We start from the raw sequence: 23,257 nt of genomic DNA, 5'->3' as shown, positions 1-23,257 counted from the left end.
TGTGGTATGACCTTCGGATCATCACCAAAAGGAAGCTGGCTGAACAGAGAAAACAGGCCAGTCTCACAGGGGGAGGAAGCAGCAGGGCACCTGCCCTCACTGACCTGGAGCAGCTGGTTGAGTCAACCCTGGAGCCCTAGAGTGTGTCTGGAACCGGGGATGCAGACAGCTCAGCCAGAGCTGCCACAAAACAAGGTAAGAAGCATGCACAGCAATCCTCCCCCCTTCCCTATCCCTATTGCCCTAATGCGGCTGTCTGACTCACACTCCAGTACAGGTTTTAGTATACACCAGCAATGCATTATGGGAGATGTAGTCAGTAAAACACCCATCGTGACAGCCATCACGCTAAACAACAAGGCATGCCACACACATCAGTTAGAAGCAGCAGAGGACATTGAGATAGTTTGACAGGAATGTAATTTAATACTGAAATGCAGGGCTGCAGGATCACTGAGCTAATGTCCATATCTGTCCACAGGAGACTCATCGCGCAGGACTGCGCAGGAGAAGGAGGGAAGGGCATCCCGTAAGGAAAGAACAGAGGATGCCAGCACAAGTGCAGGTCACAGCACTCCACTACCACCGGCATCAACACCACAGGCAGCTGCACCAACAGAGCCAGCCGCAACACCAGAGCCAGCATCGACACTTCTGATTGACTCACCACCACAGCAAGCCTCACAACAACTCTCAGCCTCACCAGCAACAACATCTCCTGTAGTGGTAAGGTCCAGGAGGCATGCTGTTGCCACTCTCCATGTCATGGAGTCGTCCTCTGAGGACACAAGGGGGGATGACACACCAACTTGTCCACTGGAGGAAACAAATTCTGGGCTGCAGTCCACCTCCGAGGGAGCGCACACTGGTGCGAGACGCCGCAGGGCCCGGGAGCACATCACAACTCAGCAGGGTGATGGGGTCTTCGGAGGGCTGGAGGCCAGTATGGTAAAGGTGCAGCACCTGCAGGGGAAGGCGATTCAGTCAGTACAGAGACAAATGCGGCACCTAAACCAGAACATGGTTAACATTGACAGGGGCATCAGCTCTATGGCGGAGGGCAGCAAGGAGATGGCTCCGTGGCAATGCAGGAGGGGCTTGTGTACTGCAGCACTGATGTCTCCAGGGGGATGGGGAAGGTGACATCCGCACTGGAAGTGCTGCTGACCACCCAGTCAGCCAACGCTGGTGCTCTAGGTGTGGGGGAGAGTGATGAGATCACCAGCAGGAGCAGCATTACCCCCCTGTACCAGACACCCGGAGGAGCAGGAAGTGGCATGCTGCGGACCCTGGCTCAGCAGACAGTGAGGATAGCCAGCTGCAGGCATCCAGCACTGTTGTGCGTGGGGGCAGACGTTAATGCTGCCCACACATTTATGAACATATTTAGGTTGAAGTAACCCATGACTACCTATTAAGGTTGTCACCATTTGGACTGGCATGGTGTGCCATTTGTTCATTGTCATAGTGCCCAGTTATTAAACTATGTCATGTATATGCAACGCCTGGATGTGTTTCCATACTTACTTAAAAATAGTTGTGTGTGATCTCTGCCCGTCTCTGTCTCCCATCTGTTGCTGGCACCCCTCCTGCTGTGTTGGTCTCAGGCTGTGCAAATTCATCATCATTAGCCTCAATATCTGTTAATTCTACTGCTGTTCCTTTCCTAGTGGCAAGGTTGTGCAGCATTGCGCAAGTTGCAATGATTTTACAGCAGATGAGGGGTGAGTACTGACCTGCACCTCCGCTTTTGAGGAGGCAGCGGAACCTGCTTTTTAACAGCCCAAAGGTGCGCTCCATGGCTTTGCATGTAGATTTGTGTGCCACGTTGCAGCGTCTCTCACTCAGGGTTGATGAGTTCAGGTAGGGAGTGAGGATGAATGAGCGGACGGCATATGCGCTGTCACCTATGTGGAAAAGAGAGAGCCATTACTCACATGCACAACAACACCTACATCTGCAATATCTATCAGGGTGTGTCACAGTGTTTTACCTAGCAGCTATCCTTCTCTGAATTCCCCCGCGGCCAGGCGTGTGTAGATCCCACTGTTCTGGAAGATGTAGGAGTCGTGGGTGCTTCCTGGGAATTTGGCCACAATGTCTGTGATTATGTTGGCAGCATCACAGATTACCTGCACATTTATGGAGTGGGTGGACTTTCTGTTCCTGTAGATGTATTCAGTGGCTGCAGGTGGGCAGATTGGGATGTGTGTGCCATCAATACAGCGGATGACACGTGGGAACTGTGCCATTTGGTAAAAGTCAGTCTTGGTCTTCAGCAGTTCCGCATATGTGGCAGGGAAGCTGATGTAATGATGCATTCTCTGCATCATGGCCTCCAGTAACTTCCTGAAGAAACGGGACAGGCAGCTCTGGGACACCCCACCTATTACAGCTATCACCCCCTGGTAACTGCCAGATGCAAGCGGGGCTACAGAGCACCTGCACATGTGGTGGTACGGCGTGCGCCCTTGGTGTTGGGTGCTCAGGAGTGGGTGCAGGTCCCTTATCAAGTCCAGGATGGTGTGGGGGTGTAGCCTGTACCTTTCATGGATCTCTGCCTCAGTAAGTTGGAAGAGTGTGATCCGCTGTCTGTAGACTTGCTCCTCCCGTCTCCAGATCCTCTCTCCTGCTGCCTGTAGCCGTAGCCGCCTTGCTATCACATAGAAAGCCACCATTCTGATCACATCCTATTTTATGGCCTGTACCTGGTTACCACCTGCTTTCAATCCATGGTAATTACCGACTCTTAAATACCGAATTTCATGAAATTCGGTATTTTTGAAATTACCTACATCTCTATTCTCATTTTTACCATTTCTTATTTACCGATTCGGTAAATAAGGAATCGGTAAATCAGATTCGGTAATTTGGCATTCGGTAATGATGAATCGGTATTTACTGATTCGTAATTACCTAATCCTTACTTTTGGCCTCCTGTATCTCAAATGCCTAAATACCGGTCGATAATGACAAATTTACTGAATTTCGTCCGTTACCAACCGGTATTAAGCCACCTACATATGGCCCATAGTCTTGATTGGTACACAGGGAAATGTTATGCCAGATGCCATAGGTCTGGCCTGGTTGTTATGAAAAGTTATTACAAAGGCAGTATGCCTGGGTTATTTATTGTGCAAAGAATATGGTAAAGATCCAACAGTGGATTGTTATCACATTATGTTACAGCCCGTTCGAGGGTTCTTGGTTACATGTAATCTCACAGATTATAATCTAAGGCAAGGGTTATGGTGTTGGTCACCCACTTTGACAAACCCTGGGAGTCGAATTTTACTGTGATGATTCTTGTTAGACCCTGTGTAGGGGGGCCATATATTGTTTTGACAACTGCAATTTCATACGTATTTGTATTATTTATAAATGTATGCAGGTTGGTTGCTAGCTTCTGCACACTTCTGCAGCTTGGGTTGTATATAGTATCAAGCCATTGGTGAAGGGTAGGTGTTTTATCAGTTCACTGGGAAACGATATGCCAGATTCCTTAGTTGTAACCTATATGTTATGAAAAGTTATGACAAACGAAGTAGGCCTTATTTACTTATTGTGCAAAGCATGTGTTAAAGGGATTCAGCTTTTAAGTGTGAATTGTTATTACAGTGTGCTAAAGCATGGAGTCAGGCATTTTGTTACATGGAATTTCACAGATTACTGTCGTAGACTAGTGTTTTGGTGCAGGTGACCTACATGAACAAGCCATGGGGCAAGCCTAGTCGCACTACAGTAATCCTTACTAGACTCTATTGACGTTTTTATAGTGAAAAGTTATCAAAGGCAGTAGGCCTGACATTGATTGTGAAAAGCATTTGTTAAAGTCAACAGGCATTTAATATTATATATTGTTATTACTTTGTATTAAAGCTTACATATAGGTATTTTCTTACATGGATTCTCACAGATTACAATAGTAAGCAAATGTTTTGGTGCAGGTTACCCACTGTGACAAACTGTGGGTATAGAAGGTTTGTACTGTTATAATCCTTGTTAGGCCCTCTTATGAGAGATAGTTTTTTCTTTTGACAACTGGAATTGTGTATGCTTTATCATTTTAGGATTGTATGTCTGGTGGCTACCTTGTGGGACAATGTATGCTTGCTACAGTAGGCCTCAGTTGGTTATAGTGATAAGCCATTGATAACAGCAATAGGGCTTATTGGTTCACTAGGAATAGAAATTTCTGTCACCATAGGTTTGATCTGTTTGTTATGCTAAACACATTAGGCGTTGACATATTGATTGTGAAAAGCATGTGCTAAAATCAACACACATTGTATTTTTTTTGTATTTGTATTTATTTCTTATAAAGCGCTAACAATCATCCTAAGTAGGATATCACAGCGCTGCAATAACTATGATGGGCGGTGGGTTGACCTGAGTCCTATGGATTTAGTCTGGTTTGGGGAAAAGGAAGGTTTTCAATTGCTTCCTAAATGACAGGTGGCATTCCGTGAGTCTGAGAGCCACGGGCAACTCATTCCATTTGGTTGCGGCTATGTGGGAGAATGCTCGCTCTCCCATCCTGGCTCTCTTCACACGAGTTGTTCTTGCTCTTGCTGTGAATTGAGAGCGAAGATTTCTGGTTGGTGCATAAAACGTAATCCTATTTCTTAGGATGAGTGAACCTGTGTTATGCAGTGCTCTGTGTGTTATACACAGCATTTTGAAGGTTGCTCTCTGCCTCATTGGCAGCCAGTGGAGCTCTGTTAAGCAGCTCTTGGCTGGGTCGAATTTTCTTTTCTTACAGATGGCTTAGCCGCAGTGTTTTGCACTATTTGTAGTTTGGTAAAAAGATAGTCTGCCATGCCTACAAACAGGGAGATTCCATAGTCCAGCCTACTCATCAATAGCGACTGAACCAGGATCCTTCGACACTCGGTGGGAATCCAGGGAAAGACTCTTCTAAGCATTTTCAGCAAGGCGGAGCCTTTACCGCAGATTGTTGACACGTAGAATTTCATAGACAGAGTGTTATCGATCGTCACTCCCAGGTTCCTTGCTGTCGGTGTTGGAATTGGGGGGATGCCCAGTGACACTGGCCACCAACTGTTATCCCACAACTGAATGTGACCACCGAACAGCAATATCTCCGATTTATCTGCGTTCAGTTTTAAGCAATGGCTATGCATCCAATCAGACAGTTCGGTGAAACAGTTTAGTAGCCTGTCCTTAGGGTCATCATCATCGTCCAGGATTAAAGTTAGCTGGGTGTCGTCTGCGTAGGAACAGATTTCGACACCCCACTTTCTTCCTATCGCTGCCAGGGAGGACACAAACACGTTAAACAACGTTGGGCTCAATGAGGCCCCCTGTGGGACCCCATATTTGATGTTCCGGTGGGGGGATGAAAAGTTACCCATGTGCACTGATTGCGTTCTATCTGACAGAAATGATTGTAACCACCCCAGGGCTCTGTCTCGGATACCTTTTGCTGCAAGAGTTTTTAGTAGCAGGTTGTGTGGTACGGTATCAAACGCCACCGAGAGATCTAATAATATTAGGGCGACTGTTTTCCCCCGATCTACCTGCGTTCTAATGTTATCCAGCACTGACAGGAGTGTTGTTTCTGTGCTGCTGTTGACCCTGAAGGCCGTTTGTGAGACATCTAATAGGTTGTTCCAAAGAAGTGGATAATTGCTTGTTAACCAGTTTTTCTAGAACTTTCGATAGATAGGGCAGTTGAGATATGGGTTGATAGTTAGCAGGATTGTTGATGTCTAAGCCTGCTTTTTTTAGTAGTGGGGTAACTATGGCGTTCTTCCAGTTAGTTGGGAATTCGGCAGATTCTAGCGAGTGATTCAATGCTTGTGTTACTGCTGGACATATTATTGGGGCTAGTTGCGCAAAGATATGATGTGGACATGGGTCCAGCGGGGAGCCTGATTTTATTTCTAACATGACTTTACCCACTTCTTGTTCCGAATACGGACCAAAGCTGGAGCAACTGATCTGAGGGATGGATGACTCATGGGCCTCTAAGCATTACGAGTTGATATTGGAAATTGAAGAGTAGATTTTATCTATTTTCTCACAGAAGAAATCGTTAATTTTATTGCAGCCTACTTGTGAGGGAATCAGCTTTGATGAAAGACTTGTAGGACTGCACAGTTCTTTGACTATTTTAAATAGTTCCTTGGATGAGTTTTTATTTTCTGTTATTCTGCGAGAGAAGTATTACTTTTTCGCTTTCCTAATGGCTTTATTATATAGTATAAGTTCTCTCTTATATGACAATCTGGTGTCTTGAGTTTTTGTAAGTCTCCATTTGTGTTCAAGTGATGTACATTTCCTTTTTAGGGATTTTAGTTCTGGCCGGTACCAATTTCCCGACATGGTACGTCAGGGTTTATTATTGCGGCGTATCACTGAACAGTGTTCCAGTGCGTTCGTGATGTGGTTCTGGAGATGATCTACTTCGTCATTGATACAATTTTTTGTTATATTAGGATAAGCAAACTGTTGCTGAAAAACTTCCACTCAGAAATTTTTCCAGCTTCTGGTTTTTGCCGCTGTCGGGGCTAAAGGTCTGGTGTTTTTGACAGGTAGGTTAATATTGAACTCAATCAAAGAGTGATCTGTCCAAATCATAGGCTTTATCCCTTTGATGAGAATAGGAACCTATATTGGAGAAAATCAGGTCTAATATGTGTCCTGCCATGTGTGTTGGTTGTTCGATTCTCTGGGACAGTTGTAGGATTTCCATGTTCTCCTCTAGATGTTTAGCCAGGGGATTGTTACTATTGTCATAGTGAATGTTAAAATCCCCTAAAAGCAGGATATTATTATTGTTCAGACAGACCGGCATCATCTGCGCAAGGAGTTGGGTGCAAAAGTCAGACGAACATCCTGGTGGATTATAGATGATCACACCGCCAAGAAGAATGTTGGTATTTATGGACACTGAGAACGCCATTGCTTCATGGCTGTTAGTCTGTGTGATAGCCTCTTGTCTGCAAATGAGGGAATCTTTGAATATCAATGCCACCCCACCTCCCCTTTTTTTCCCCCTATTCAGATTGAGGATTTTATAATGTGCTGGGAGGGCCATTGCGATATCCGGGGTATTGTGATTATCGAGCCAAGTCTCAGTAATGAAGGCCAGATCGGGTTTATCAGTGCTCAAAATATCCCAGATTTCTGTTGCGTGTTTTGGGAGGGATCTTGCATTGAGGTAGATACATCTCAATGTAAGGTCTGGGGTGCTTATGTTGGCGGGGCAGAACCAGGGATCACTCTCCCATTTGCAGTTATGACAGCAGACTGGGCCCATGGTGTTCAAGGGTCCTAAGATTGCGCATGACGCGAAATTTCTTGCGCCTGAGATGTTAAGATTCTTAAGCTCACTGCCTGAGTATGTAATGGCACTCATTGCTGTTCTCGGTATGTGGCTAGTCGGTAGTGCAGGGGTTGTGCCCCCTGGTCCCGGCCTGTCGCGGACGGGCGCAGACGGGCTTGCCTTTGGCGCGCCTTCGGCGCCCCGCTGGCGCCCCCGCTGCGCCCGTCCGCTGCGCCTCCTAAAGGAGGGTGTCATTTTATCCTGGCGAGGGCGGGAGGGTGGGCGGGGCCTAGCACTAGGCTGCTAGCCCTGCGCCTTCTCCTCACCCAAGATGGCGGGCCCCAAGCAGCACCTACTCGGCTGCGATGGGGGCGGTCTGGGGAAGTGATCCGGGCCAAGTGGGCCGATTGACTCAGCACAAGTTGTTGGGAAGCGAGAGCGACCCGCTATGACACAGCGGTGTTCAGTCAATTTCTATTTCCCTACGATCGGGTGAGTAAACATTCGGGGCAAATTACAATGTGAATAAGGTGCAGGTTAAAAACACAGGTTAAAAACACAGATGACAGTTTTAAAAACCGATAGATCGCGCTAAGTCCCGGCTTTCCGCCTCAGGACACTCTAAATCACCATACCGCACACACTAGCAATCAGCGTGGGAATGGTTGTCAGGGATTTTTATCCTGATGAGGGTGGGAGGGCGGGAGGGGCCTAGCATTCGTCTGCTAGCCCTGCGCCTTCTCCTCACCCAAGATGGCGGGCCCCAAGCAGCACCTACTCGGCTGCGATGGGGGCAGTCTGGGGAAGTGATCCGGGCCAAGTGGGCAGATTGACTCAGCACAAGTTGTTGGGAAGGGAGAGCGACCCGCTATGACACAGCGGTGTTCAGTCAATTTCTATTTCCCTACGATCGGGTGAGTAAACATTCGGGGCAAATTACAATGCGAATAAGGTGCAGGTTAAAAACACAGGTTAAAAACACAGATGACAGTTTTAAAAACCGATAGATCGCGCTAAGTCCCGGCTTTCCGCCTCAGGACCCTCTAAATCACCATACCGCACACACTAGCAATCAGCGGGGGAATGGTTGTCAGGGATTTTTATCCTGGCGAGGGCGGGAGGGCGGGAGGGGCCTAGCACTAGTCTGCTAGCCCTGCGCCTTCTCCTCACCCAAGATGGCGGGCCCCAAGCAGCACCTACTCGGCTGCGATGGGGGCGGTCTGGGGAAGTGATCCGGGCCAAGTGGGCCAATTGACTCAGCACAAGTTGTTGGGAAGGGAGAGCGACCCGCTATGACACAGCGGTGTTCAGTCAATTTCTATTTCCCTACGATCGGGTGAGTAAACATTTGGGGCAAATTACAATGCGAATAAGGTGCAGGTTAAAAACACAGGTTAAAACACAGAGGACAGTTTTAAAAACCGATACATCGCGCTAATTCCCGGCTTTCCGCCTCAAGACACTCTAAATCACCATTCCGCACACACTAGCATTTAAGGGAGAAATGTTATTTTTCTGTTTTAAATCCTACAGATAAGATTCATTTATTAGATCTGACAACCTTAGTGGGATACTCACCCAGTTTTATAGACTTAATTCCTCCTCTTGTACTGAATCCTTTTTTGCTGGGATTAGTGCCCTTTACCACTGCTAACCAGTGTTAAAGTGCTTTTGCTGTCTCCCTAAAACATACTAAAATTGGCATAACCTAATTGGCACATTTAATTTACTCATAAGCCCTTAGAAAATGGTACTTTGTACCCTGGACCTCTAAATAAAATACTACTAACGGGCCTGCAGCACTCATTGTGCCACCCATTTAAGATAGCCTTGTAAAACATGTCTCAGGCCTGCCACTGCAGCCTGTAGTTTAGTATTAAATCATTTTTTATTGAAGGATTGCCGCCAAGATAATCACACATTAGTTATATAGCCAATACATTCGTAGGTGCAATAAAAATGAAGGATCAGGAGGCAAATGAGTCCATCAGTACTGGTGTAAATTTAAACTAGCTAAAGGGGCTAGTATACGCAATCCTGTAATTGGAAGGGAAACAAAGATAACCATATAACCAGAAACCCCCCCCTACCACCACCCTATCCCAGCCGACCCTCCACCCATGTTCAATGTCCACCGCCTATCCTCAAACAAACCCTAACTACCCCTAGCTTGGCTTCAGTTATTCCGTGTCCGAGAGGCGCAACAATCGGAGATATCGAGGGCAAGTGACCTCGTGGAATTCTGAGGCCAGTAAGGACAAGAAGGGTTGCCATAGCTCTAAATATTTGGCTCCTTACCCAGCCATCGTCAGCGAAAGCTTCTCCATACCAAGTACTATCCAAAGGCGATGGAGCCACCGTGAAATGTGGGAACGTGTGCGGTTTGCCAGTGTGCGAGTATATTCTACATCGCTGAGCCCAGCGCAATTGCGATCAAGCGACCCCTGCGGGAGCGCAGTGGGTATGTTAGGGGGTTCGGTAGCCCCAGCAAGACGTATGATGGGAAACATGGGACCTCCGTGTCAAAGTGTGCATCCACCTCATCTAATATCTGGTTCCAGTACCCTTGGAGCTGCGCGCAATCCCAAAGCAAATGCACCAGTGTGCCCACCTGTCCGCAGCCTCGCCAGCACATTGCGTCTTTAGTGTGATCCATTTCATGGAGACGCTCGGGGGTATAGTACCAGTAGGTCGCAATTTTAGTGAGGGTATCTGTGAGCCCCAGGTGGTATGCAGAATGCCATGCCCTGTAATATATTCCCTCCCAGTCCTTGTGGCTAAGTGTCCTGCCTAGTTCCCTCTCCCAGCGCGCCCCGCCCACACTATAGGTGTGTATGTATTTGGCCTTTAGCATCTTATAGATTAGTTTTTTATCTGTTTTGTGCATAATTAACCAATTCTTATAGAATGTGAGACGTCTATCCGCCACAGGGCGTACCTGCTTGCTCAGCGCCCAATGTCGTGCGTGCAAGTATCTAAGTCTCTCCGGTTCTGGCAGTCCGAAATATTGCTGAAAATGAAAGAAGGGAATGATTCCCTCCACCGTGTACAGATGAAAGAAATACCGGCACCCCACAGGCCTCCATTTCGCATAGACCACTGAATCCGTCCCAGGAGTGAAGTCAGGATTGTCCATGATAGGGGTAAGAGGAGACAGAAAAGTGGTGAGTTCATGGCTAACATTAGTCTGGTCCCAGAGTTCCAAAGGAACCCTTGTGATGTATGAGGCGTAGAGATTAGGGGGTCTGTGCTGTTTACGGAGAAAGGGGATTTCTTGCAGGGGCCTACCAGCCACTGCCTGATCCTGAAACAGCCAGTGCTTTTCAGACTCCCATCTACTCCATTACACCAAGAGGCGTAATTGAGCAGCCTGAAAATATGCCATCAAGTCTGGGAGTCCGATTTCTCCCTGTTCGGGAGGTAGCATCGCCAGCGGCAGCCTCAGACGTGGTTTCCTCCTGTTCCATATGAACTGAGCCAAATCTGACTGTGTTCGCTTTATCCAACCCAGGGGTGGCCGGAGAGGAATAGTGAGAACTAATTCTAAGATCTGAGGGAGAACCGTCATCTTGACTGCTACAACTTTGCCCAACCAAGACAATGGGTAGTGTTTCCACCACCCTAACTCCTGCTGAATCTTTTGTCTCAACTGGGCGTAGTGGATATTAACAGTATCTAGCAAGGAGGGGGCCAATTGAATCCCCAAGTAGGGAACTGCTTCCGTTGCCCACTGGATGGAGAACGAGCCCTGCAACAGAGCCCGAGTGGGTTTCTCTAGGGACAGGTCAAGGGCCACCGACTTGCTCATATTAACCTTGAACCCGGCAACACAACCGAATAGCTCCAGGTCCGCAAAACATGCCGGTAGAGAATCTTTCGGTTGAGACAGCGAGATCAAGATATCATCTGCCTATATGCTGATCGTATGAACATAACCCACGAATTTGATCCCCGTTACTCGCAGTTTTAGCCTCAATTTCTGCACCAATGGTTCCATGTAGAGGGCGAAGAGGAGGGACGACAATGGGCACCCATGCCTCGTACCTCTACCAATAGCAAACCGGGGGGATATACAGCCGTTGACTTGTACAATGGCCATCGGGAATTTGGAACAGTTCATTACAAATGTACGGAACTTCGACCCCAATCCCACCTTCCCCAGCACCTTTTCTAAATAGAGCCAATGGACCCTATTGAACGCTTTCTCGGTGTCAATAGCCAACATCATATATTCCTCTTCCGTGCGTGTAGCCTTTTCAATAAGGTGTAGGGCCCGTTTAGTATTATCAGAAGTTTGGCGTTCTGGGATGAAACCAGCTTGGTCTGGGTCAACAAGGCCTCCCATATGGGGCGCAAGTAGGGCAGCCAAAATCCCTGTATATAATTTGAGATCTAAATTGAGTAGAGAAATGGGACGGTATGCCCTGCACCGCGACCGGTCCTTTCATGGCTTAGGTCTGACAGCTATGGAGGCCGCCAAGAGATCACCCGGGATCGCCCCCAGCTCCAAAAAGGAATTAAAAAGTCACGTAAGCAGAGGGGCAACCTGAGTACAGAATTATTTTATAAAAGCTCTCCGGAAAGCCATCTGGCCCCGGCGTCTTCGCCGTTTTAAGGTGTGAGATGGCAGTGATATCTTCCTCTACACGGATGTCTCGCTCTAGGTGATCTGCCTGATCCTTTGTGAGGACTGTAAGAGGGATGGATTCCGGAAAGGTATCCTCATCCCGGTCAACAATAGGGTCACCAGAATAGAGGTCGGCATAAAAGTCACTAAAAGCAGCAGCAATCTCATGGTCCTCCGTGACACGCCTACCGTCCCCCCGAAGGATTTCCTGCACTGTTTGCTGTTGCCTTACTTCGCGCAGCTTGTGCGCAAGTAAGAGCCCACATCTGTCCCCGCCAGTGTATTATGCATGATGCAACCGCAGAGCCGCAAACTCCGCCCTGTCTTGATCAAGAGCTGCTAGTTGTTGCCTAATCGCTTTCAACTGCCTCCATACTCTAGGGGCCCTGGCCCTCTGGTGCATTTGCTCCAGCTCCCTGGTCCGCTGGGCAAGGTCATCTCTCTTACGCAGCAAATTGCTATGAACTCTCCTCTTATGACGGCCTTCAGAGCAGCCCACTGTGTCGCCAGTGTAGTGTCTTTGTTGCTGTTGTGTGAAAGATAGTCTGATATAGCGCGCTGTATCCGTGTAACCACCTCCATGCGGTGTAATAACATCTCTCTGAAGCGCCAAGTACGCTGAGCGCTAAGCCGCGGGAAGGGAAAGGACAATTGTCACTGGGGCATGATCAGAAAGGGAGGCAACCCCTATCTCCACCTTAGTAGCTAGTGCATGTGTATGCGTGAATGCAAGCAGATTATCTAGGTGAGCGTACGGTTTGTACGCACTAGAATGATAAGAATAGTCCCTCTCCTGGGGGTGGAAGCTTCGCCAAAGGTCCTTAAAGCGTAACTCATCTAAACGAGACAGTCTCTCTGCAGAGAGGGTACCAGATTGGGAAGAGCGTTGACACGACCTATCCATAATAGTATCAAAGACTAAATTCAAGTCTCCCCCCAGCACTATGTGGCGGTCCGGTGTGCTTGTAGCCTCAGTAAGAGCCCTGTGAAAGAACTTCTCCTGGCCTTCATTGGGGGCATAGATGGAGCCCACAGTAAACGTAGTGTCACCTAAAGAAAACCTGTAGGACAATAACCTTCCTTTAATCTCTGCTGATTTGTGCATGACTTTACCCCTAAACCTCTGGGCCATCTATATAGCAACCCCGCCGTCTTGGTAGAGTTAGAAGAAAAAAACAGGAGCGGGGACTTCCAAGATCGGAGACAATGGCAATCCCTTTGTAAGAGATGCATGTCCTGCAGGAGGCAAATATCAGCATGGGATTGTTCCAAACATAACAGAACCGCACTGCGCTTAACTGGGTTACTTAGCCCTCTCACATTAAGTGTGAGTATTTTGAGCTCCGTAACCGGCATCTATCTGGTGATGTTTGTGGACAGCTGGTGAGGCACGTTAACAGGAAGGGACCCAATGGCTCGGGAGTCACTCTTCCCCAGAAGCCCAAGCTTTGGGTATCTATCTTAGACCTAGGCGCCCGGTGAACAAAGAACAGTAAACTCCCTCCCAAAACAAACCCCCCCAAAAAAATCTCCCAAAAATGAAGAAAGAAATACTCAAACATATTGTCCATCATCTGCCGATGATTGGTAATACAGTAGAACACGTAGTTTGTCAACTGTACAATAACCCCCCCCCCACCAACGGCCTACAGCCTAAAGCAAGCAGTCGGCCAAATAAAATTAGAAAAGTAAGCCAGGTTCGGTTGAAGTTAAGTCCGACAAGACCGCCTCCACTGCGGCACGCTGTCCCTCCACTATTTCTGCTGGAGGAGGTTTCCGCATTTGGCGCTGTCGCCGCTGCTGGCGCCATCTGGGTTGAGAGTCATCACGTTCTGCCGCCTGGCTGGGTGAGTCACTCTCATCAGCAGGTGGGTCAATGCCCAGTAGATGGCAGGCTTCTGACAGAGAACACAGCTGATATATCTTATTGTCCATTTTGAACACAAGGCGAAACAGGTGGCCCCAGCTGTAGGAGATGTTGCGTTGTTGTAAGTAGGCTGTGACCGGTTTAAAGGTTCTGCGCTTCTGTAGGGTGAGGGCATCCAGATCCTGGAACAGGACCGGTGACTGGTCTCGGAAGGAGAGAGGGTGCATCTGTCGAGCCTTTCGAAGAATCTCCTCCTTGGTGCGGTAGTCCTGCACACATACTAAGATATCTGGGGATGCGGCCGAAGGAGAGCATGGTGGGCCTACTCAGTGGGCCCTGTCCAGGCGAAGCTCCAAAGCTGGTGGGTGCCCCAGAATGTGGTTGAAGAGGTCTTTTGAGAAGCTGAACAGGTCTTTCGTGTCCTCAGTCGAGAGCGATTATCCAGGTCCTCCAGGTGGGTCTGCAGGTCGACTTGTTGATCATGGAGTCGAAGGATTTCCTGCTGCAGTACCGCTATTTCATTGTCTTTCCCATCGCTTTTGCCCTTCAGATCCGCCACCCGTTCACCAATACCATCTACGTCCCTGCGGACCTCTTTAATCTCCTCCGTGAATTATTTTTTCAGTATGTGGATATCTTCCCACAGGGTAGTAAACAATGATTCCAAAAATTATTTGGTGATGGGTTCCGACCCACCCTCCTGTCCTGAGGCGGGCTGTGTTGAACTCGAGGCCATGGGGTTGAGTTGTTGGCCCGCTTGTGCTTTTGCAAACAGATCTTTCAAGGTCTTGTCTCTACACCCCCTAGAGGTGGACATTGCGCATACTAGACACCACAGGAATCGCAGTCTCCCCCCAGTGACTCCAGCAGAGTCAGCAAGCCCAAGAGTCCCAGTCCAAGCGGCAACTGCCTGCCCAGTCCAAAGGGCCTCGCTCACTCAAGCCAGAACTTCGGGGATATTTGCCATCACCATGGGCCGGTGCTAGCTATGCGATCCCCAGGATGCTCAAATCGTTAGGCCCCAAGTCCTCAGCTAAGTCTTGCTTGGCCAACTAACCTCCAGGTCCCAAGGAAGGCTCCAAAGTGGTCCACTAGGCCGCTTCACCAGCTGGGCCGCCCTCTACCACAGGCAAACCGTTCTGCAGCCTGTAGTTTAGTTTTAAAATGCCATTTGAACCTTGCAAAAAAAAACTTTAGTCAGGCCTAAGCATTTCATTTTAATATATATGTCACCCATCAAATAGATCCTAAAAGCTCATAGGGCAGAGTGTATTATATTTAAATATTGGACTTGTGGATTTACATGTTTTAAATGTTCTAACAGTGAAAACCTCCTAATGTCGTTTTTCACTGTTGTAAGGTCTATCTCTCCCTCTGACTAACTCGGTTACCTTATTACATGTAATATGTGATGACTTTGGATTGGGATGAGATGGAGATATGCTGTTTAAACTCAAATTAATTGTTATTTAAAATTCTCCTTAATGGTCAAGTTGGATTTTAAGTCACAGTACTGAAAAGGTCACTTATATATAAAGTTGCTATTTTCTTGTCCTAACCATTTGTGCTTCCTGTTGGTGTCCTGGGTCACATGACTGTGGATAGCTACGCTGGTGGGGTTTGTGTATTGCTTCCAGACAGTGACACAAATGGGGTTTAGGTATTGACTGGATGAGCCATTCTGGCAGGATGACTCGGGACAGCCTGAACCAAGCCCTCATTACACTTCAAAGGGCTTTACCTCCTGCACAAAGAAAGGAACCTTTTGTCTCCCCCCAGACAGTTTCTGACCATGACAGGGGAAGAGCTTTCCAAAACCAGATGTGGGGTAAGACACGGAGTCTCCCCACACAAAGGCTGGCACCAGGTATAAAAATTGGTCCTCTAAAGTCACTCTTCACAACACTGCTGGACCTATGGACATTACAGAAGAAGGAATGTCCTACCATAAAAGTACTTCTCTACTGCTTGAGGACCACCCTGCTACCTGAGAAAGAAAACTGGATCTGCTTACATTTATCTCAGGCTGACCTGAGGGACTCCAATGCCCTCTGTGAACTACAGGGACACAACAAGATCCAGAGGCGTCCCTGCAACTGCCCTACTGCAATTGGACCTGCCTGAGCCCTGCTGGCCTCTGCTTGAGTATGTTCCTGATCCCCAAGAGGTGCCTCTCCAAGTCCTGATCCCTTGGTTGGCATCAGAATATACTTCTCTGTACACTCTGACGCAAGGGCTTGTTCTCTCCAAAAGGCCCACTGTTGTCACCAACGCAGACCTCCAATAAATCCTGCTCCACAGCGACCGCCAGTGTCAACCGGCAACTCAAGAGCTGCACTTTGCGCTACAGCAACGACAGCCCACAGTGACCGCCAACATGAAGCTACAAGCAACAACTGTCCACAACGCCTCAACCAGCGCAACGCCTGACCTGCTCTTTGGTGCTGCATTGATGACCAAAGTGACGTGTGAACAACAACACTAAAGTCCCTAGATTATCAAAGAAAGGGCCAGAAACCTTCCCCTGGACGAAGTGTCAGTTCTACAGCAAGACTATCAGGATGGCAGTTACTCTACCATGGCTACCAAATGCAATTTACAAGAATCAAGCACTAATTTTGTCACAAATAATATCAGATTCAACCCTCATATAAGAAAAAATAATTAGAAACATTTTATTTGATTCATATTTGATTCATAGATTAATCAATATACATTAAAAAACCTCTTTGGTAGGATAACTAACTATTACTACCTCCCCGAATGGGTTACAATCTCATTAGTACACATAAAAACTATTTAAAAAGTCGACGCAGCGTTTCGGTGATCTTTATTGGTTCCACCTTCTTCAGGACATAAAAATAGTTTCATTGAATGTCTCGTTCAATAGTACTCTTTGTGGGGGATGACCCTCTAACACCATAGATAATTCAGGCTTATTGATGAGCCTCTTAATTTGGTGTGCTGGTTTCTAATATCCACAAGAGCCACCGTACTTATATATTAACTAAAAAAGTCTCACGATGTACTTCTTGGCCTTCTTTCATGACATCCAATCTGTTGCAGGCTTTGTGCAATTTTCAATTTTGCTGGTTCGGATTTTGCAACATGTGAATATCGATTGTGGTGATCTTTACTTTTCTTTAAATCTCCCAATCAATCTATAGTTGACCGATAAAACAAATGTCGGCCTCCCTGCTCCTGCGGATTTCCTCGAAGGAACAACAGCCCACGGTGACCGCCAACACGAAGCGACGCCTCAACCAGCACAACGCCTGGCCTTCTCTTGGTGCTGCATTGATGACCAAAGTGACGTGTATAGTCACCTCAAAATGAGTGTCCATCAGTATCAGGGCTGAATGACCAGTGCATTAGTTTTGAATTATCATCCTCAATAGTTCCCCTTTCATTTATGTGCTTCTCCTCTTTTTATTTAACTGTTTTTTACAACAATACAACAGCTCCTCAAGCAATGCTAAGGGCTTGCTGACGCTCATTTAATATGCAGTGAGCTTCATGCCAGGTGGCCAATTTGTGGTAAATAAATAAATAATACCTCTCTTTTTGAATGCATAAATGAATAACAGATAGCTCAATAAATAAGAGTCAAGATTCGAGGTAGTAGGAGTTTTGCAGGTTTAATACAGCATAAAGACAGGGACAGGACAACCTGCACAGGAATAGGATGGCAAGCCCTGGCAGCGCTGCCGGGGTCAGGATCGGAATCGGCGGAAGGAAGGAAGGATAACTTTTTAATAACAGTACATGAGCATATATACATAACGCAAACACATAGCATTACATCGCAATAGGCGTAGCAGTGGGTGGAGCAATAGGCGTGACGCGTAGCAGTCGCGAAAGATAAGGGTGAAAAGAGGTGTAACAGGGCGTATACATAGACATGTGATGCAAACGTAACAGAATATGTCATGAATGGGGCGGAAACCATGGAGGGGGCTACCTAAGGAGCCGGGACCTCTAACCTGATGGTGCGCGCAAACTGGCAATGACGTGTTACTAGGAGAAGCTGGGGGCTATGAACTCTGTGCTAGGAGCAGAGACTGAAGTCTGGAGAGTCAGGGCGACATGTGCCTAAGCAGTATCTAGTATCTGATGTTTAGAGAACATGTTGATAGAATCCGAATGTTATCGGGGTAAAGGCGATCAGACTCTAAGACTGGAGCATGCATTATTCTACATGTAGTGCGTGATGAAGAATATTAAATGATCATTAAATGCAGTATTTCTCTTACATGGAGACGTAGAGGCTAGACAATGACGGAAACTATTGATGCGATTCAGTAGCTTTAGGAATGCAGAGAAGGAGGGCTGTACTGATAACTCGAATCATAACATACTCTTGGCAGACTCAGAGGCAGAGCCAGGCTGAACCGGGCACTGCGAGGCAGGAAGTAAGTGAAGGGTCGAGGATACAGGCGGGGGCTGTATCGCTCCTCAGCGAGGCTTCAGGGGACAGGAGCTGAATCTGGTGTCCAGGCCCTTTTGAGGCCTAGAAACGGAGATTATACAATGGAATAACGTGCACACTGAGAAACGTGGCAACGTAGCTTTACATAGGCCTGATATTCGTAGTATTCACGAGAACTGGAAACTGGCATACTAAAGGTGGACACAACTATAATTGCGTCTTTAATCGAACATGGGGAATAACATATGCATATTAATCATGCACAGATAACATATGATGGATGACACGTAGGGACACAGAACATGGCAAAATTTACTTTTCCACAAATTGCTCTAAATTAGAAGATCATTGTGGAATGCTGTTGTCCATAGTGTGTCATTGTTATACCAATCCAGGAAGCCCAACATGTTGGTTCTAAATGGCGCAGCCATGCATAAACTTTAAAACAAAGACATATTGTTTACAATACCTTTGCAAGGCATTGATTAGTTTTGTTTAGTTAGTTTTGTTATTGCAAACATATGCCCCATGCTTAAAAGGCTCTAAGTGCGGGTAATGCCACCCAGACCATTGATCAAATAGCAATTTACACAAGGAACCCAAATGTCTTTAATTTGACCTGTTATTTGCAATTTGGTGCCCAGTGTTTACACTCTTATATATCACACCTGTGTGAATGATTTTTTGGTGCTTTTGTTCCAGCGAAAAGGGGGCCAGGGATGAACACTTCACCAACAGTAGAATATTTCACTTGGGCCCATACACACATTCACTTTCCCTGGCCGTGTTTCCCACCGGGGTCAAGTTTTATATTTCACTTTAATCCTGATTAGTTGACTCACTGCTGGTTCAACAACATTTGAGGCGAACTAATCTTCATGGATCAACACTCTTCCTTTGGTCGATGGACCATTAGTTGAGTAGTTGATGGTGATATTACCAATTTAACTAACTAACAAACAGATTTCAGTGAAATAATCACAGACTCTGGGTAAGATTCAATGACTTTTCTCTAAATCTCAGTTAATAAATGAACAGTCATTAGTACAAATTCACAGTACAAACTCCATCATGGGAGAGAAAAATTAATTTAACAGAATGCATTCAATATCATAGACACATTCAACAATTCTATGCATTAAGAGTGGATAGATGTAGAGACAAAAGGCATAATAAATTCTACATTTGCATAATAAATCATACATTTGCAAAATGATATGCAAATTAAAGACAGAATAATTACCAAAGAAAGGAAACGGAAAACCCAATCTCTGGCCAAAAGGGCTGGTGTGGTTACCTGATGAAGGATCAGGACACAAAGACTACAGTAAAGGTAGAAACGGGGCTAGGTTACTTTTGTAAATGAAGAAGTACTGTCATGGGTAGGTAGACCAGGAGCCGGAGATGTAGTTAAGAAGATTTATTAGATAAGATAAGTTGGTTCAGGGTACCCCACCGGGAACAGCATCCTGCTGCTCTGCCCCATTCAATCTAACTGATCACTCATTCAAAGCATGCACACACGCCCAACATTCTATGACATCACACTCATGCAGGCTGAGCAGCCATGATTAGGAAGCATAGGATATACCATATCCCCTTCCTTTAGAAACAATAAAACAACTAAATGCAAAGTGAAGAAAATAATCACATTCCGTTCCTTGGAAATGAAATCAAAATAGGTCACAAAAATCATATTAGATAAGTAAAAGCATTCAAAGTTCACACTAATAATCAAATAGCATACTGGGATATTAAAGTCAATAAGGTCAAATAAGATGATAAGAGATAAATGATTCCTCTCTAGTTCACTTAAGAACATATAGCATAAATAATTGTATTCTTCATATATAATGGTAATGAAACATGTAAAGTCATATTTAAAAGATTGCACATGTTTCTGGCAGGATGCAATCAAAACAGATTGCAAATGTTTCAGGGAACACCACAGGGAAAATGCAATCACTATACTTACCCAGTACACTCTGAAGAACACCACAAAACACCTCCCTCTGCCAAAGAACATGAAAAGAAAAAAATGTGCACATGTTCCAGCATAGATGTAATAATGCACAATGAATGACGTGCGAGGGAGAACAAAATATTATGCACACCGAACATTACAGCTTAAATTACTAGTGCACTACCAACGCAACCTTGACGTGCGAGGCAAAAGACTAAAATAATGCACACGACAATTACAACACTAACTCTTGAGTACTTTGCCGATGCAACCCTGACGTGCGAACAAAACACTTTCCCAACACAGCCCTGACGTGTGAAGGACATTCCCAATGCAATCTTGACCTGCGAGGAATATTGCCAAACGCAACCTTGACTGCGAGGCAAAACACATTTCCAACACAACCCTGACGTGTGAAGGACACTCCCAATGCAACCTTGACGTGCGAGGGACACTGCAACGCAACCTTGACGTGCGAGGCAATGCACATTCCCAACACAACCCTAACGTGTAAAGGACATTCCCAATGCAACCCTGACATGCGAAGGACACTGCTAATGCAACCTGGACATGCGAGGCAAAGCACATTTCCAACACAATCCTGCCGTGTGAGGGACATTCCCAACGCAACCCTGACGCGCGAGGGAAAAGCAAAAACAATACAACACGGGTACAAGACCCACAAAACATGCTTAGACAAAACACAGTACATACCCCCAGGCAATGTATAGAAAATCTCAGCATGTAAATAAAAGTAGCTGCTAAAAAAGTACATTCACATTACATTTTGGTTGAAGGTCTTGCATAACATTACCACAGTACAACATGCATTAACTGTGCAGGTAAAACATGTAAATATCTTCTTGCTTGTTTAGCAGATTTTTACAAAACAATAAACTAAAACAACACAAAGTAGTCACCGTTGTCGTCAATACAAGAGTAGATTGAACACCATCCCAACCAGTTGGCGAAGTTTTAAATAACGTAGAGGAAATCGCTGCTCCACTGTTTTAAAAAATGTGCCATGCACTGATGAGGAACTCAGCATGCGGAAACAGAATCCACTTCAAGAACAGCTCAAGAGAAATCTTAGTAAGTTATTCATCTTATGCAGCAATATCGTGGACAAATTGCGTTAAAAGTTGAAGAGCACACGAGGCTGGACTGTAACAACAATGCTTCCAAAACTTTACTGTCCTTGACAACTAAAAACATTTTGTTCTCAAAATACATAGGGCACAAGGAAATCAATGACTGCAGACCTCCACAAGATGGCGGCCGCTATAAACGCAGAGCGGTACAAAAGAGCATGGTGATGGACGGAGCATCTGAACCAAACACTCACACCCAGTCCACAGATCTGGGTTTAATCCATCACCGTGCTTTATCCCACTCTGCCACCCCAGTTCAGACATGGCCATGTGCAAATCAGTCTGACCCTGTGCCTCATGGGAACAGTCCAGCCCGAACTGCCAAGCCATGTCTTCCCTGGACCGGAAACAAGCATTCTAGGACCGGTTTCTGGCATTCCAGCCGTCATCAACCAGGCTTGCTTGAATCCAGTGGCAAAGTGAGCAAGGGGCTCATGTCTGAGCATACCCTGCCAATTTATGGTGAACAAAGCGGTACAAAAGGGGGTGGTGATGGACGGAGCATCTGAACCAATCAAACACTCACACCCAGTCCACAGATCTGGGTTTAATCCATCACCGTTCTTTAGCCCACTCTGCTACCCCAGTTCAGACATGGCCATATGCAAATCAGTCTGACCCTGTGCCTCATGGGAACAGTCCACTGATTGTGAGTGCAAGAGTATGACTACACTATTGTGCATAAAACAGGAAGGAACAAAACCCTGCCAATTACTTTTCATGAGTGTTGTTAGAGTGTCAGAGTGCAACGCCTAAACCAGCTGAAGAATACATTAACTTCATAGTAAAGTCTGGTGCTGCTGCAGCTCTATCCCCCGAGCAGATCATTGCTGCTAACTAGGATGCTTGTTTCTAGTCCAGGGAGGACCTGGCCTGGCAGTTCGGGCTGGACTGTTCCCATTGGGTGCAGGGTCAAGACTGATTTGCACATGGCTGGGTCCAAACTGGAATGGCATGGTGAGCAAACAAACGATGGATTTAGGCCCAGATCTCTATACTGGGGTGAATGTATGACATCATTCTGCATTCTGTCCATCAATTGTTCTTTTTGCAACCAACACAGACAGAGACATGCTCATGCTCAAGGATGTCATTGCATCTCAGTCATGAAGAAAACATACTTGACCTCTCACAGATGACAGTGAATATCAAAAAATGAAAAATGTCCAAGAAGAGCATTCTGTGACTCAAGAATGTTTTATACTATGAGGTTCGAGAATTGTCATACCTGAAAGTTTGATACAAGTTATTGAATTGGCATACAAAGGAAATTGTGGCATTGTGGCCACTAAGAGAGTCCTCAGACACTGAGTGCGATTTCCTCAGCTCAATGAGCAAGTCGATAAGGAACAGAAAGCACGTCACCTGTGTAATTGCTTATCTCCCAAGACAGCTGAGCATCTGCTGAATGTGTCTGACCTGCCCAAACAAGCATGGGGGAGAGTTACAGTTGATTTCTTTGGACCCCTTAACAATGGACATCATCGCATGATAGTCATAGATGAGTACTCACGTTTTCCCTCAGTAGAAGATCTATTGTTGACCACTCATGACAAAGTTATGGAGAGGCTGGATGATATTTTCGTAGCTTGTAGTGTTCCTTCCATCCTTTAATCTAACAACAATATATCCTTCAATAGCCAATACTTTAAGGACTTTCTCAGTAGCTTGTACGTCAGGCACCAGAAAAGCACACATTTCTGGCCACAGGCAAATGGCATCTTTGAACGATTTATGAGCACCCTGAAGAAAGTGGTTCAGCACACTGCGTTAGTAGGAATCGATCTTAAAACAGCCTTGTTTCCAGACCTTTGTGCATATAGGTCAACTTCCCATTCGACAACAGGTTAAAGCCCTGCCACCTACCACAATGGACTATGGGTCGAGTGATAGACACTGTTGAAGCACTTGTCACGGACACTGTTCACA

Source organism: Lissotriton helveticus, chromosome 6, assembly GCF_964261635.1.
Source record: "Lissotriton helveticus chromosome 6, aLisHel1.1, whole genome shotgun sequence".
Classification (NCBI taxonomy): domain Eukaryota; kingdom Metazoa; phylum Chordata; class Amphibia; order Caudata; family Salamandridae; genus Lissotriton; species Lissotriton helveticus.
The sequence above is the reverse complement of the archived record's forward strand: the minus strand, read 5'-3'. Positions refer to the sequence as shown.